Source organism: Dasypus novemcinctus, chromosome 13 (genome assembly GCF_030445035.2).
Source record: "Dasypus novemcinctus isolate mDasNov1 chromosome 13, mDasNov1.1.hap2, whole genome shotgun sequence".
NCBI lineage: Eukaryota > Metazoa > Chordata > Mammalia > Cingulata > Dasypodidae > Dasypus > Dasypus novemcinctus.
Window position 1 is genome coordinate 43248225 of NC_080685.1, and position 5310 is coordinate 43253534.

General features: G+C 41.9%; 1 long non-coding RNA gene across 1 annotated transcript in view; it reads right to left on the reverse strand.

The window, feature by feature from the left end:
* Positions 1 to 4965, reverse strand: part of LOC131280915 (uncharacterized) — a 179611-nt gene extending 174646 nt beyond the window's left edge. The window contains exon 1 of the long non-coding RNA XR_011645470.1: positions 4835 to 4965. This is a non-coding gene — a long non-coding RNA (uncharacterized lncRNA). The remainder of the gene's footprint in view (positions 1 to 4834) is intronic.
* Positions 4966 to 5310: the final 345 nt, after the last annotated feature.

A 5310-nucleotide genomic window follows, 5' to 3' on the forward strand; every position in this document is an offset into this window, starting at 1 on the left:
TTCACCTTTGTTTACACTTCATTAGGGAGAACTTACAGAGCCATACCTCACCATAAGAGAGATTAGGAAATAGAGTCCTTTTTCGGCCACCACTGATGAACAGCCCAACATTCTCTGTGACACCTATTCCAGTCAGGGACAAGTCTGGCTTGTCCATAAAAAACCCACTATGCAATCTTCCACTCTCTCATTGGTCTACTGCCCAGATTCAGAGGAGCCAGCAGTGGACTCTGAAGCTCTAGAGCAAGGGAGGATCATGATAAAGAGTTTGGATTTGTCAATCAATGCATAAAACATCATCCACTTAATACCCACACTAAACTGTTTCATGAACAAGAAAAAAACTCTATTGCTAATTTGAGGTTATTTGTTGAACAGCAGTTGGCCTACCCAGACTACCACAGATGTCCAAAAGTGAGTTTGACTTTCCTACCCAAATCCCTATACCCCACCAATCTTTTCTATCTTGGTAATTGACATCTTAATTCTATTACTCAAGAAAGAAATCATAATTCCTTTTCATTAGCCCACACACCTAGACTATGAGCAAGGCCTGTTGGTTCTATCTCTGCATTATTCCAGTTTCATTACAATAACAGCCCCAAACTCTTAAGTGGGTTACAGTAAATATTTATGCCTCACACATAAGTCTGTAGGCTGGCTGTGATGTGCTAGACTTGGCTGAACTTGGTTGCAAAGCTGACTCCAGACTGCAGGTCAGTTTTGGGTCTGTAAACCTTCTATCTCATTCTTGGACTCAGGCTGAAAGAGGAATGACTTGAGAGAAAATATTCTTTTCATGGAGGGTGGCAGAAGCACAAGAGATGACACAAATTTGCCATGTCTCCTAAGGTCTCATGTTGAAATCACAATCATGAGCTGCAGAATCTTGTTTTTATTGACATGCTCCTCTATTAAAATGTAAGCTCCATTAGTGCCTTACATCTAGTAGGCATTTTTAAAATATTTATTAAAGTAATGTTAAATAAGGATTCTGGAAAAGTAAATTGAGGCTAGACTGTTAAGGATCTTGAAATACCATGTTAGAGAGTTTGGACTTCTTCCTAATGGTATTAGTCAATCATAGAAGAAAGAGCTGCTTTAAAAGATGATTGTGATGGCAGCTGGATGACGAAGTTAGAAATGATAACCAGTTAAAAGCTTATTGTAAATGGGCAAGTCATAGAAAACATATGGCCTGAAACTAGAACAGAGGGACTAGAAATGAGACTGGAGGCATCATCAACAAGAATTATTAACAGTAAAGGCCATCATTTATTGAGTGTCCACAGTAGGCCCAGACTCTGTGCCATCTTCACATAAACCAAGAAAAATGGGTATTAGTATACTAATTCTACAGATAAGAGGCATCTTAGTTTGCTACAGGGCTGCCGATGCAAAGTAGCAGAAATGGGATGGCTTTTATACTGGGAATTTTATTTGGTGTGAAAGCTTACAGTTCCGAGGCTGTGAAATGTTCAGAATCAAGGCACCGTTAGAGATGCCTCCTCACCAAAGTCAGCTATTGTTGATCCTGGTATTTTGCCATGTGACAATCAAGCATAAGGCAGGCTTGTCTTCTCAGCCTTTGCTCATCTCTTCAAACCCCGAGCTGCTCCATGGGCCCAGCCTCTTGAGGGCTTTGTGCTTAAAATTTGGCTGCTAGTGATCCTTGAGTACTCCCTTGCATTGCACAAAATGGCGGCTTCCTTTCTGTGTGTATGCGACTCTGTCTCCATTTATATCAGACCCAGCAAGAGGGAAGAGACCCAAGCTGGTTCATGCCTCACTGATGTAGTCCAATAAAAATCAATCTTATTCAGTAATCTAATCAGTTCCTTTAACTGAATTTAATGCAATCAAAGAGTTCCACACCCACAGGAATGGATTAGTTTAAGAACATAAAGAACATAATCTTTTTAGGGGATTCACCAAATCAAACTATAACAAGGAGACAAAATAAAACTCAGAGAAGTTACATAATTTTCCCTAGGTTCACACAACTAAATAAATGGCTGTGCTGTAATTCCATTCCAGAGTTGAGTCCCAAACATAAGGAGTGAAGGAAGAGGAGTGATGCCAAATTTCTAACCTAAGGTGATTCCTTGGATGATGTTCTTTGCTGAAATACATGAAGGTTTGATGGGAAAGGGAATGAATGTGGTTTTAGACATCCTGTGATTGAGAAGTCTGTAATATAGTAGGTGTTCTTCATGAAACAGAAGTTAACTCTGGCTAACTTCCTGAATAGGAGAGTTCTTGGAAGGTTATAAAGGGCTCACAGAATCAGTAGTAAGCTAGAGGAACTCCACAGGGCTAGGCAAAAGGAACTAGTCATTCACTCATTTAACAGATAGGGAGTTTGTGCTATGCCAGCCACTTCAGAGCACTGGGAATACAGTAGTGAATAGACAGGCAATATCCCCACCCTCCTGTAACTTACATGTGGGGGAGTCAGATAATAAATCAATAAATTAAATTAGAAATATGTCAGGTGGTAGAATATAAAACATGGAAGGGGGATAAGGAGTGCCTTGAGGAGAAGGAGGCTGCAGTTTTTAATGGAGTGGTCAGAAAAGTTTCTCAGCAAGATCTGGTTTGTTCACTGCTGCTGCCAAAATGAATAGGACCTCCAAATGTCATCAATCATTTCCTCAAGGGTCAGAATCCTGGGAGAGAGCATACAAATGGCAAAGATGAAGGCATGTGCCCACTCCCTTAGGGAGAACTGGCCCTTTAACTTTTGTATAGGAGTAAGTATAACCTTATAAGAACATACAAAAATTTAGGGATTTTTCCCAAAAAAGGAAGGGCCTTTGGATTCTATACAGCCAAACTAACTATAAAAGTGGATGCAGTCTGCAAGGGAAAATCACAGACGAGACTCAAAAAAGAAAAATGAAAAGAAAATAGATGGTAGAGCCTTGGAGAAAGACTTAAACACATTTAAGAGGCAGGCAGATGAAGAGGAATCAGTAAAGGAGAGCAAAAAGAAAAGAATCAAGAGAGTAGTGTTTGAGAAATGGTTTGCTGTGAGAGAACAGAATGAGAAGAGGCTTGAAGTAGAAACTGTAAATGGAGAAGATATTAACGGGAGAGTGAAGTCAAAGTGTTCCATTTAATTCGTATTGTTGTAATGAGAATTGCAAAATACATAATGCAGGACTTTTCTGTAACACTTTGTCCTCACTTCATTTGAACTTTATAATAACCTTGTGAGAAGGATCTTATTCCTATTTGGTTATGAAGAAAACAGTATGCAATATACAGCGCTGGCAAGCATTATAAATCTTTTCCTGGAGTGCATCTTGTTAGTAGATATCAAAGGATTTAAAAACCTATGTTCTCTGACCTAAAAATTCCTCTTTCAAGGAATTTAGCTAAAAGAAATCATCATGCGTAGACCTATCTACATGGCTGTACATGGTTTGCAATAACCAGTAATTGAAAGCAAGCTAACTCCATCAAGAGAGGATTGGTAATGTCCATACTATGAAATTGTGTACAATCACTACAAATATTGCATAAAGAACTGTTCAAGAAATGACAAGATAAATGGTTTACAATTAATGAAGTATGCAGAGAAGACAACAAAACAGCTAGCAAATTCAGTAGGGCTCCATTTTGGGTAATTTTTATTACTTGTGTCTTTTCTGTATTTTCCAAAGTTTCTACTATAAACAAACATTGCTTTTATGAGTTTTGGTTTTTGTTGTTGTTTTTTTAGGTACCAGAGGCCAGGGATTAAACCTGGGACCTCGTATATGGGCTGAACCACACTGGCTTCCGAGTTGGATTTTTTTGTTTTGCTTCTTTTTGTTTCTTTTCAGGAGGCACCAGAACCAAACCAGGACATCCCGTGTGGGAGGTAGGTGCTCAACTTCTTGAGCCACATCCACTCCCCCTTATAATTAGATATTTTAAATAAGGCTCTGAGTGATTTCTTACTTGTCTGTGGTCACACAGGGATAAGTGGGAAAGTTTAGAATTCTGGTACTGAATTTTCAGAACCTTCTACCACTGTCTTTTCTTATATAGGAGTCAGCAAAGGAAAACCAAAGTTTCCCTCAATAATGTAGAAATATTTTCCTACTTGCTTCCTTTCGGTATTCAATCAAAATAACTCTTCCATACTAACATGCCAGAAACCCTAAACTATAAGTCCTTCATGTTCCTAAGAAGGGAAGGAGAAACCCAAGTGAGAATGGTTGGAAATTACTGAAACAATAAAGACTTTAGGAACTCTCAAAATTGTCTGGATATATGACTATGTCAACCCAATAAAAAGGAACAAGCCCCCAGCGTAGAGCCCTGTAAGATTTAGATTCCAGCCTTTCGACACCACGACTTGGAATCATTCAGCTTCCAAGCACACTCATAAACGGGAAAGTTCTCTATATAAGAGGTGTTAAGAGGAGGTCCACGTGCAGCAGCCTTCGGTAGTATGTGGGCTGTCTAGAGGAAAGCGGTGGGGACGCGCTTAAGACACATCAAAAGCGGAAACTTCTGTGCCTTCTCCGTTCGGGCTCTTCCACTGAATACACAGCACTTGGAGCGAATTCTACTCCTTCGGACCCGAACAGCCTGCAGGCCTCAACCAAGAGCTCCCCTTGGAGCGCGACCCTGAGGTCGGCCACGAAGGGAAAACTGGAGAATGTGTCCACTACCAAAGTTCTGTGAGTCCCCGAGTTGGTGTCGCCCTGGGACCGCCGGACCAAGCAAGAAGGCAAGCAAGAGGTGTGGGTGAGGAAGGGCGTGGCCCACCACGCATGCAGGGCTCGGTTCAGGATCTCAGCAAAACTAACAATGATATTTATTAGTTAGGTAAACTTACAGGCCCAAACAAATCCTTTCACTTGGTAAGTGCAGCAAGCACAGGCAGCGAGCGCCTCCAGTGCGCCCAGAGGTGTGCTACAGAACCTCTCTCGGTCCAGCCGCGCCTCTCGGGGAAGGGGGCGGTCCCCAGGACCGTTCACTTCCGCGCACGCGCAGTGCAAGCCCGTTCCTCTTCGCTCTCGCGGAGTGCGTAGAACGAAGCTACGGTGGCTCTGCTGGAGATAAATTATTAACGCGTTCTGCAGCCCGTGTTCTGCAACCTCAATCCGAGAAGTATTAACTGATTGAAACAGTTTAGAAATTCGATCACAAAAGCACGGGGGAAGGGAAAGGACATATAGATTTGGAAATAGAAGGAGTAAATCTGCACGAGCAGAAGGAAAACTCATGCCCCGCCTCTCCATCGGGAGCTCGGGGCTAGCAAATTCAGAAGGCGAGCCCCCGCTCCGGGAGCTCCGCCTCGGGGGCGTGGCC